The sequence below is a fragment of the Drosophila kikkawai genome, chromosome 2L, assembly GCF_030179895.1.
Source record: "Drosophila kikkawai strain 14028-0561.14 chromosome 2L, DkikHiC1v2, whole genome shotgun sequence".
Classification (NCBI taxonomy): domain Eukaryota; kingdom Metazoa; phylum Arthropoda; class Insecta; order Diptera; family Drosophilidae; genus Drosophila; species Drosophila kikkawai.
In genome coordinates, this window is record NC_091728.1 from 19297728 (window position 1) to 19310508 (window position 12781).

The 12781-nt window shown below is 39.6% G+C and overlaps 1 protein-coding gene across 6 annotated transcripts in view; it reads right to left on the reverse strand.

Moving 5' to 3' along the window:
- osp (myosin phosphatase Rho interacting protein outspread) overlaps window positions 1-12781 on the reverse strand; it is a 92096-nt gene that overhangs the window by 42455 nt on the left and 36860 nt on the right. The window lies entirely within an intron of this gene.

The window sequence follows — 12781 nt, forward strand, 5'->3', positions numbered from 1 at the left end:
GTCTGACTGTTTATGGCTGAGCAATGTACTGGCTCTAGGCATATGCAGTCTTTGGCCGGTTTCACATTTCATTCACTAGAAAATCAGTGGCTCAATTAGCGAGAATCGAAAAAGTGGGACACACCGGCGTCGGCGATGCAGCTTCCTTTACGCCCCCTTTCACTCACTCCTCCATCTCAGCTTAGTCACATAACTGCCAAGGCAGAGAAACCCAACAAACAAACAAACAAACAAACGAACGAACAAGTCACCGAGCCGAATTCAGCAGAAGTCACTTTAAGTGCCAGCGTAAAAACCTTTAAATGGCATTGCGCATACGCCATGTTGGCCAAGGGAGAAGAGGTCGCCGTCGCCGATGCCGTCGCTGTGCTATTTAACATAATTTGGTCATGCCGTCGCAAACGTTATTACTTTAATGGCTAGGCTTTTGTTACTTGGCACTGGCTTAACTCTAAAATAAAGTTGCATCTTATGAGTATTGATATTGCATTTATTTTAAGTTAAATTCTTGTCCATCAAAAATTAAACTATTAAACCACAGACACCCTCAGGTGTTCCCTTATATACGAGTAGATTAAATAAAGATCTGAAAAGATTTACTGTTGTTTATTCATCCCCGGAATTTGGACTTTTTCGTCAGCAAAGGCATGCCCCATTCTGTTTCGGAATTTCAAATGTTTTTCCACTGCATTTCGAGAGTCGTATTTTTCTTTATGGTACTTCAAGCCTCAATTCATTTACGTACATAGATGGGTAGGAGTCGAGCAGCCAGTGTTGTGCTTCGCTCCTACGAATGCTAGTGTGTCAGTGGCACACAATGTGTAATGAAACGAAACTGCTGCAGGGGTTTCCCTACTTTTATGGCGTTTGGGCTTAAGCCAAATGCAATAAAGTCGCGGCAGCGACATCCAGTTACATAAAGACCAAGCTTATTTTGCTTTTTGGGTGTTAAAAAAACCAACGGGCAAGCGAAGGAAATCAAATTTCAAGACGTGGGCCGAATCGGACCTATACTTTCGCTGTTATTTACGACCACATACTAATTTTGGAATCTCTGAGGCCATAAAGATTAGATTAGATTAGAGGCAGGCGGAGAGTTGGTAAGCCAAGGAGTTGGAGCGATGGAGCTGGCCAAGTACCGCTAGAACGAGGCTTCGAGCCCGACCAAACGAACAGAACTGCAAAAAGGAGCCAACAAATTCTCGCAAAACTTCCGTCATTGGCGTACAACATGACAGTTGATTTCTGTATTTGATATCCCAGCGAATTTACCTCTGTTCTCGGTCTGCTTCTGCAAGACCCACAAAAAATAAAATAAAAATATAAAAAAAAGCGAATAGTCTCTGGAGAAATATGTGTGATGAGTGCCGTACTCGGATTCGGAGTCATCTTCTGTCTCTGCGGCAGGAAGAACGTTTTGCAGTTGCATCAGAAACGGAGGGACGGCCGGCTTCTCGCAGAGATCACCTCGGGAACCGTTAAATGGTACAATATTGAAATTTATTTTTATGCTAACGATGATGATGATGATGATCATTTCATGAACCGGCTCCTAGCAATGCCAATGCCAAGTTGCCGGGAACCTGGTTGCCATGTCCCAATGTCAATTGGCCAAATGTCAAAGCAACCTAAATTCATCATCAAGCCAGTGACAGCTCAGACGGAAAAGCTGGAAAAATCCCCATGAACTTGAACTAAGAAGGGGATCCTTGGAAAAACAGGAATGATGTGCGACTCTTCTGATAAAATATACTAAGCATATTTACACTCAAGCTTTATATATATTCACAATATTGAAATGGAACCAAGTTGTTTCTGTAAAATCCATTAGTACAGGCTATTTTAAGACACAGTCTTAGCAATCGAGGTAGCTGCGTGCTACTTATCGCGGCAGAAAAAGAAAATTCAAGTATAAATTACCAAACTCAGCTAAGAACCTGCTGCCAAGACTTATGACCGTATTTGATATTGCCTAATGGTCTGCTGTTGTTGTTCGCCCGACTGTCGGTTGGTTCGTTTTTTTTTTTTCTATTTAATGTTTTTCTTCGACTGCAGCTTGGCTACTTTTCAACTGGAAGTAGGAGTTGTTGACTGGAATTGCTCAATTTGTGTGTGCAGTAGCAGAAGCGGCAGCGGCAGCAGCAGCAACAGCAACTGTGGTAAGACAAACAAAGGCAACGATGGTAGGCACAGGCAGCGACTAAATAACAAGCCAACTCTGATGACGATGCTGCGACGCTGACGTACTTTCGGAGGAGCTCGTCTGCGGCCCGATCCCGATCCCTCTCGCCCCTGCCTCCGCGTCCTACCAATCGATGTCTCTTGGCCCGACGATGGTGACGGCATTTCCAGTCGGCAGCCAACATTGTTGTTGGCCCCAGCGGCAGTAACACCAACGTAGCGCGTACAGTAACAACAACGGCCCGACCACAACATTGCAATTGCAAGTTGTATAATTTATTATATTTTTTTCTATTTGTCTTCCATTGTATACTCTTGTTAGAAAAGCGATCATAGCCAACGAAAGATGAAGTTTGTGATATGAAAAAATTGGTAAACTTTAAGTTATTCTTGAAAATTTTACAAATTGGGAAACCTTTTGATTGAGAAAAAGTTAACATTAAATACAATGATCAACTTAAATAATATAAGCAACAAATATTTTTGATAGGAGAATATTTTACAAAAACGAATACCTCCCTAAATTTTAAATCTTTACTACTCTTATTTATAAAATAAAAAGGAAAAAAGTCTTTCCCGTAAGTGTATACATTTTTTAACGGAATACTTTAATTTTGAGTTCGACTTTTTTAATTTCAAATTGTATAAAGAAAAAACACTGGGGCTGGCTTAGCCGAGTGCTGTAGTGGCTGCTGCTGCTGTAGATCGATTCAATGAATTTAAAATGCATTTAACTTGAAATTTAGGTCAAAAGTTGTTGCTGCTATTGCTGTGCCGTTGCTGTGGACGTTGGTGTTGCTGCTGCTGCTGCTGCCAAGGCAGCAACCAGTATCGCGTAGTATACGTTGCACGTTCATCAAGTCTAAAATATTCTTTGCGTGGCATTTGGAAAACCACTTGCGAGTTAGAATCGATTTCTAGCAGTTTTGCAGCCAGCTGACTGGTTTTTTTGAGTCGTCGATAAAGTGCGGGAATGCCCTATGCCACATTGCCGCATTTCTGGACCCCATCTCCCCTGCGATTCTAATTGCACTCCCAGCCAAGTCCAAGTCCGACTCAGAGTCGAGTATCGCTCTTGCCCCTTTCTTCCATCGACAAAACTCCGGTGGAATTACTTAAAACTAGTTTGCACTTGGCCACTTGTTGTGATTGCGATTTGCTGTTTGTAAATATTTATGAGCAATACGACTCTGGGCAACGATTTCGAGTTTTCAAGCAAGCCGGTGCGCCATGAAAACCTAAATCAAACTAATAATTCGCTGATTTTTCCGCTGGAAATCGCCTAATTAGATGAATTTCAAGTTCCATTTGTCGTGGCCAGGCTCAAATCTAATATATCAAAGCTAATTAGTCGACATCTGGCTTCTGGCTGCCGCTGCCGGCTGGCTGCTGCATTTGGCTGAGGCTTCTGGCAACTTTCACACTTTCCATTTTCACACTCGGATATTAATCAAAAGAAAAATTAAGCACAGGCGACTCTTTTATCGGCTTTTCCCCCCCAGTTTTTTGTTACGTTTTCGGTTTGTTTTGTTTCTAATTCGTTGGAATGCCTCCAATGCATTTGAAAATATAACAAATATTTTTATTGTAAATTGTTTGAGCCCTAAATGGGACAACAACAACGAAGCCAACACAATGGGCATTGTGGCCAAGTGGAAAATAAAACAAAAGCCATTGAAAATAATAATAATAGTACAAAAAGAGAGGAAGTTGACCTCGGCAAACCGAAATTGTTATACCCTTGCAGTTACTAGAATAATTCATTTTAAGTTACTTCGTAGGTTTTCCCTGAGTAAATTATATTCATAACATAACTAAAATTTATTTACAACAGTTTTGGCTGTTGCATACATCTTGTTGCATAGACTTGATCGCGTGGCAAGCTCCTCGAACTCATTTTTGTTCCACTCTCACCAGAATTCTTTGTTCAATGAAAACAATGCTTTCCACTGTGTGGCTGTGTCAAAGGAAAATAAAATATAAAAAAAGAAAACACTCGTAAATGGGTTGAGCGCAATCGGAGGCGTTGTCGTGTGGACAAATGCGTTTTCTGTCGAATCCCAAAAATTCAACTGGGTCAGCCACACTCTCCTAGGCCAAAAGAACAAACTAAATTCAAATAGGAAAACAGTATTCCAGAAAAACGGGAAAAAGAACTTTCTCGCAATGGCTAAGGAGCTGTCTTCTGCGAGAAATTCTTCTTTCCTGGAGGAATTCTTCTTGGTCATCAGAGCAGGAAGTAAAGCAGGAGGAATCAAACGGAGACAAGATCACTTTTGTGGACTTGCATTATCAAAATAGAAAAACAAAGACGATAGGGGGGACTGGGGGACTGGGAGAGTGCATTGCACTGCACCGACTTGTCAATCAAACGATTGACTTTTCCACAAAATCCGCAGACAATCTCTGTGCCGGCGGAGGACTAGCCGTGGCCAAAAGAGACCCATGTCGACGGCCACGACGATGATGATGATATCTAAGCCGGGCTCAAGTCGACGGATCGTATCCAGGCATCCAGTATATACTGCATGCAGCATCCAGTATCCAGTGTCCAATATCCCAGGCATCCATCCACATCCACCCAACTAACAGTCGGGCTGAGCGAGCGTAGTTGTGGCATTTCAGCTTGGCCTTAAGCGAAAAAATTATTCCTTTGCCTAATTTGGTTTAAATGGAAATTCCGCACACCATATTGTACCATGGACTTTAAATGACTGAGCGACCGAAGACGACGACGATCCAAATGGCAGGGCAATGCCAAAGACTTCGGGTTCGTGTCTGGCTCTAAGTGAACTATTTTTGGTATTTTTCCCCTTCGCGGAACGTTTGCGATTTGGTTTGGGTCCTAGCCCAGGGATGCGTTACTGCGAAATGATTTACGATCACGATAAAGAGATTAGCAGTGGAAACTCGCATTGACTGCCAAAGCGAAAATAATAGAGTTTGGCAATCAAATCAAAAGAACGAAAGCCTCTTTAATTCGATGAATCTAGGTAATGAAGGTATATGAACCAATTGAATAATTTAATAAAATTTAAATTCTTGAGCGTAATATAGCCATTTGTATAAAATTAGAATTGAAATAAGAACTTGTTAAGGCAAAGCGCACATTTCATCCTAATGAAATAGGCGTCATTATAAACTAGTTGTGATTGACTTTAATTAAAGCAAACTAGCTTTCAATAAATTATATTAAGCGTAGCATATAAAGTTCTGCATTACCTCTAAGATTAAGAGAGAACACTTGCTGCAAATCACTATTTTCAAGCCTTAGGCTAAAGTATCGTGACTCAATATCATTTATTTTGCACATATTTACGTAACTTAGCCGCCGTTCAGTTTTTAATCCTTTCTCCTCCGACACATCCTCCGAGTCTTGCGATAAATTCTCTGCAATAAGCTGGATTAAATATTGCCAGGCGAGTCAAAGACCAAAAAAATGCATTTAATCCCCCAACCATATAATTTATAAGAGGCGGCCGAAAGGAAAAAAAGAGACAAACAAAAGTAAAAGTACAGATTTGGCAAGGACGGAGCGATGCGGAGTGGAGAGCCTATAAATACCACACAAACTTGCAGCCGTGGAAACCCCAAAGACAGATTGAGATACCTTCGCATATATGTATATAGTCGTATATATTTAGGGACCCAGACTGCAGCGACGCATGTGGCCTGGGCACATTTGAACTTTAACACACGACCGCGAGAGGCACAATAAAAATTTCAAGTTTGTCCAGCAGACATATATGTGCTGCCTCCACGGGCAAAGATCCGCTGATCCGCGGGGTCAACGTTATAAAATCGCAAGCAGCAGCAGCGGCACAGGCACCAGCAGCCACAAAAAAGGCAGCAACAAGCAAATAATTTATGGCCAACTTGATGCATGGTGGCCATTTACGTTATGGACTTCTCCAAGGGAGCTAGCGGGGTGTGAACTGCGCGATCAGCAACTGCAATTGAAGCGTAAAGCTGGGCACACACAGAAAGAAATGGAATACATTATATGGGTTAACCTATGGTTTTTCATACATTTAAAATGAATTTCAATGTATTTTATGAATAATTTCTATTTAAATAAACACACAGTTATTTTTAGTTCCTGATTCTTTAAATTCAAGGTACTCTTTTTGTTCTCTAAATATATGCAAAAGTTTAAAAGTAGAAAAACCGATGACATTTCGTCTGCGTCTGCAGTGAATGCACTTTTTCTTCTTCAATTTGACTTTTGTCTAGACTTCAGAGCCAAAGCCAAGGCAGACGAACTGACTTCTATACTGATCTTGACAGAAATGTGGATCGGGGCTGGCTAAGTGACTGCCTTTTGCTTTTGATAAGTTGTCCAAATTCCAAGAAAAGATGAAGCCATGATTACTAAAACCCAGAAGCAGACTTTACCGAAATAAAAATATATTTAAACTTACGCAAATCATTTCAAGACTGTTAGCTTAAGATTCCCATGCATCATGCGTAAAGTTAAAATAATAATTAATTAATCAATGTCCAAGGGATTTTGGTAAATGACTTCTCATCCGCCCTTTATCCTCTTTTTTGCGTTCTTAATTTTGGGTTAATTAGCTTAAACGCACAACTGCAGCATTTCACCAACTCAAAAAGCAAAAATCTGTGTCACCGCAATGATGATGGGGACGAAGACTTTTGGCACCAGCCAGAATCGTGCACAAGAAAGAAACCCACCAGCAAAATGTTCGGCCAATAAAAATAAACAGCTCGAAAAATACTGGGAAAGAAACGCACATTGATGTTAATTATTTTGCCAGTTGGCTGCAGCAGCCAGCAAAAAGGCAAAATGTTTATTTTTGCAAGTCTCCTTCAATTGTGAAATGAGCGCAAAGTGCATATTAAAATGTCAGCAGTTGGACAAAGACAGAGAAGACAGGCTGCAGAGTCAGGTTAAAGAAGCAAAAATACAAAAATATGTTTCAAAAATGTGCAAAATTACAGTGTCGTCTCGCGCCAAAATGGCCAAATTTGGCAGAGCCAACCGAAAGAACTGCAAAAATTATGAGACGCCAAAATCAGAGAGCAAATAAATAAACAAATACAGTCGGAAACCGTCGGCTCAGCAGAAAAATAAATATATATAAGCCAACCTTAACAGAAACGGTTTTTGATGCAAGATATCAAGTTGTGTGTCTCGAGTTAACCTCTTCTCCTCAGCCAAGCCGGGATCCGGCCCAAGTAGACCCATTGTCGACATTCATCTGTCCGCTGGTTTTTATTGAATCCGACTGCGGCCTCTGAGTTATCCAATTAACCCTTAGGTGGGCCAGGTCCTTTTAATTGAATTCCATTTTTAATTAGCTTTTAAAGGTTAATAAATGGAGGGGAAAGTAAGACTGACTTGGGAAATGCATGCTAATTAAAAACAAGTCTTGGCCACATTGTTCTAAATATTTCTTAATTTCTGAAATATTTATTTATTTTATAGTTGGGGGGACATAAGAGAACTCCTTGCCCGCTTGCGGGTTAAGGCATTCCTTTTGCCTAGTCAAAAGACAATCCGACAATGTCGTAACTTGGCGCTAAGTTAAGCGGCTATGAAAGCCAGTTACTCCACCTCCCGATCGTGTCACAATTGTTGTTGCTGCTTTTATGGCCGCTTGGCCCGTTGGCAGTTCCAGTTTTAGCCTTTTGTTTTTGCAAAGAGCACGGCAACGGTGGACTAGGCTCATCAATTGACAGGTAACCGCTACACTTTGGACATTGATATGATTAGCGACTTTTAATTTAACGCTTCTCTGAAGCGCGTTAGAGCTGAATCCTCGACTCCTCTGGGGCAGATCAGATCTGTCCGAGTTTGACTTGGAGTTTGGCGTTTGCATTTCCGCAACGAAATAGAAGAACAAAGAATAAATTCAGTGTTTCGACTATGAAATACCCAGCATTTGCGGTTACAAAAAGGAGGATTCTGACTTTCAAAAGTAAAGAATACATTTTTGTAAGGTATACTTTTGTTTTTTGTGTAAATTCTTACAATTCCTTAGAATACTCAATATTTTCTAAAAAATATTAGAATAATATTTGTTATTTTGGTAACCGAAAGATGGCTGCAACATACCCCTTACTATATTCGATTGCCGGGTATATAAAAATACGAGTATATGATCCGCGTAACCGAAAACCCAGGCCCGTCCGAGACCTGGAGTCGTAATTTGTCAGCTTTTAGTAATAACTTTGGACATTTACCGCAAGCGACAGCGATCGCGATAAGTTTTTCAACCTGTTGTCTTGCCACAGCAGCAGCGCTCTCTCGGAACAGATAAAAGAGCAGATAGCCACGATCCGCAATCCGCGATCCACAAGATACTTTCGGAGCCGCGGACTGTGCCTAATTGATTTTCGCATGCGACTTGACGGCCGGCCAGTGGTTGCCTTTACCACTATCTTGGCCAGACTTTTATTTGGTGGCATAATTATTGTCGCTCATAAATTGTGAGCTCGTTATTTATAAGTGAATTTGCAAATGATTTGCCAACTGCGATTTATGCTCCAACGGTTCTTCCTCGTCCTCCTTCGTTCACTCTTTATGGCTCCCATAAAAACAATGTTGAAACGGCCAACCAATGACAAGAATTTCCAAGATGCTGGAGGGGCAACAGCTACGCCCATTGATCTATTTGATAATTGAATAAATGGGGTCTAAAGGAAAATGTTGGGGAATTCGTGCAGCAGAAACTTGCGAGGCCGCTGGGCGAATTTTAAGGCATGTTATAGATATTTTTAGTGTTTTATTTTATTATTTACAATAACTTATAATTGGTAACTAGGAATCCCATGTTATCTCTTTCTTAACCGATATTTCTAAAATCTCTTAAAGTTCATCTAGATTACACAATTTTCTACAAGAACTAAAAAACATGAGACTGGAGGTCAAAACTTATGTAAATATTTTCTGGTTGTATGGCTTTCTTATTTATTGACTTGGCTTTTTGTTCGACTGCTCTTGTCGTTGTTGCACTTTTTGTAGCCACTGTATTTCGGCTGCAAATCTTGTACATTTCGATGTGAAAAAGAAGTCAAGTGAGGTCGAATCTGGGTATGAACATTTAGTCGTTGGGGCTAATAACGACAACCTCCAAAGAGTCTGGGACCCATTGAGGTGGGTGAGATGTTTTGGTTTTTGCTTCTCGTTATTACATGCATTTTTTTTTCCTCATGTCTGCATCGTTTTAAACTGTTTTCTGCTTGTTTTTGCAGCTGGTTGCCATTAAACAATTTGCAAAAAAAAGTAGCAAAAACAGAAAAATGCCAACGATTATGTAATCTGCTAGGTAACAATAAAATTTATAAACATGGGCTGACCATTTTTTATGTGTCACTTCTTACTGCTTATTTGACATTTCACTTGTGCAGCGATACTAGCTGAGTCTGAGTGTAACTTGAGCTTTATTTTATAAACATATATATTTTTTCAAGGGGAAGTATTTTGGAATTTTGCAATGCAGTCAAAGAAAATGTCTATTTTTGAAACATTTCCTGAAAGATGTACATTATTTTAGAAAGAGTATATAGAAAATAATATCATATCTGATATTGCCATGGTCTTTGTTTTCCGATTTATTGATATTTCCATGCAGATAATGTGTGATTTTTCCCATAGACTTGCAATTGCAGCTTTTCCTAATGTTGCTGCTGTTGTTATTGTTTTTTAATGTGAGAAACTTGTGTGTCAAGAGAGCTTTACCTATTGTTACATAAGTTTTCTAGCGTACCCCCCTCTGCCAACAATCTCGACTCATGCCAAGCGAACCGAGCCAACCTACAACGACGTCAGCGCAACGTGATCTTATATCTTATATGAACTCCAAAAGGCGGTTTCGGCATGCATAAAAAAGGAATGGAAAGATATAATACAATTGGGCTAATATGACAAAGTTTTTAGACAGCTTGTCTGCCGAGTTAACAGGTGGAATCCCTGCAATGGCGAAGGTAAAATGAGGCTTTGCTTTAAAACTCAAGTTTCTTGGATTATTTCTAATAACCCTTAACTGGAAACACTTTTTTAAAGAATGAGAAAGATCTGTCAGTTAGGATACTCTTCGTGTTTCCCCATAAAAATTTCAATTAATTTAAATTTGACTTTTATTTTGCATTCACCTGCTAGAAAATCAACAAACCCACAGTTGGCTAACCGAAAAAAAACGGTCCAAGACTAGGCCTATGCATTTGTAATTAATTAAATCGCTTCGAGGTTGAATTTTTACGATTTTCGATTTCAAATTAGAGGAGTGGCATTTAAAGGGGCGGAGGGTGGGGTGAAGACTTTTCTTTTTGTCAATTATTTGAAGGGGGACGTGCTGCGGCAATGAAGTGAAAGTTGTTTCGATATCAAATCAAGCTGTCTTCGCTCCAAGTGAACAAATTAAGTAATTTTTCTGTTTAAAAATAGAAAGAAAAATGTAACAAAAAATAGACATTGCGAAGGCTTAACGTTTCTCTCTGTACATCAGAAAAATTGTTACATTTTGGTTATAGAAAAAATGAAGGCCTACAATGAAACCTAATAACAAAGAGATGAAGCCCGATCATTATCACTTCACCTGTTTTATTTTTTTTTATTCATTTCTCTCATTTTCATTTTCTTATTTGTTCAATGCTATAATTTCGATTTTTTTTAAAGCAGATCCCATTGATAATGATCTTGCGCCAGTCACTCATCCGAACTTGAGTCGTCAGCCGCGTTTGGGTTGTATTTTTATTTTATTGGGTGTTCGTTTGACTTTGCTCCACCATCCGTCAGTCGGTCAGTCTGTCATCCCGTCAACCGCCAGTCTGTCAGGTGTTTCGAATCATTCGAAAATTGTATAGAGTTAAATCGAATTATATAGAAGTAGACATGGGAGCTGATTTTATTAATATAATATTTTATCGAATGTATCATACAGAAGATTAAACTTCCTTATTTTATGTACTTAATTATTGTGAATTATTTCCTTTGAAACCGACCTACTAAGAGTACTAACATCTTCGTTATTTTGCAAATCTTTTAGTAATTAATTGTTTGCAATGCAAAAAAACCCAAAAACCATTTGAACCTTAATATCTGACTACGTTTATATAGCATTTCCCTGATCGACAATTACGGGCACATGACAGATGTTGAGAGCAAGGGGAGCGGGCGTAACCCTGATTTTAATTACATCTGGTGGATAATGGGCAGATATGCACATACAGATGTACGGCTACAGACGTATAATTTAATAGAATTGTTGTAAAAATGTTTACCGAGTGCGGTTTGAGGTTTCATTAATTCCATTTGCCTCAGCTTTCAGGTTTTATTATGTCTAATGATAATGCCAGAGAGGCAGCAAAGCAAAATGCTATCTACGCATTCGCATTGGGCACAGTCCTACATGATTTGCATGTGTAACGGTTTCGGTCTGAACCTATCCGAATATGGCTAAAACGTAGCTGCCAACAATGGTGAATGTTGTTTTACATCCAACGATTATTTATTATGGCCACTTGAGACAATAAACTCAATAATTCAATTGCACACACGTGAAAGTGCAGGAGCAAGCAAACTATTGGCGAAAGGCTCGGCCCCGAAAATCTAATTAGTAATGCATTAGTTGGCCCATACATGGTGACTCGGGAAATGAGAAATGGGAAATGGTAACAGTTATTCGCTGCCTTTGCAGGTAGCTGCTATTCAGTTTTCCAAGCGAAGCTCCACCGGTTGCATTGAAACCAAAAGTAAAAGCTTAAAGACCCACCAATGGCCAGTAACCAATCTTCAAAAGCTTGAGAGCCGCGCTTTAAAGAGACCACGGACCAGTGGGTGTTCCTCCACAAATGGGTCACGGCTAGATTCACATCTATATCGCCGCGGATAAACAATAATTGGGCAGTTGGGGGCTCCTCATTACACCCGCCATGACACACTTTCAATCGTGCTAAGAGATCGTGAAATGAGAGCACAGCTTTTGTTTGATAAAGCTTGGATTGAAAACGAAATTTAATGATTGATTGATCACTGGTAATTGAAAAGAGAGTATAAAGATCTTTGATAGACGAAAAGGTAAGCAAATGATTTTGGTAACAGAAGAAAGGTAATGAGATCTAATAGACTGCAGATGTTAAGGTTCTAAAGAAAGGCCTTTGTGTGAAAAGGAAAGCTTGGTTTAGCTTAGAAAGTTCAAAACAATACTCAAATATTCTTGTTTTTATACCGTATTTAATAGTAATTAAATTATTATTATTAATGTAAGAAAATATTGTAATAACCTGTACCTTTCAACCAAGTTTACTGAATTTGAATCGTCAGGAAATATCAGTACACTACCCAGACCTGGCCTTTGAAAGTAAGTATTGAAGAATCACCATCCTCATCGACACTCTTGGGGCAGGGTATTCGTAAGTACAATTGCCTTTGATTGAATAATGAAGCCCAAGTAATGGCAAAGCCAAACAAAATCGACAGCCGACACACAGACACAGAAAATAAAGCCCGGCTCGAGCCGAGTCCAAGGCAAAACGCATTCGTAAGCATGGCAAAGTCGAACGATAAACAAATGCAGATATAAAGAAAAATAGGGGAAAGAAAGAAAACATTCGAATACAAAATAAAGTAGTTACA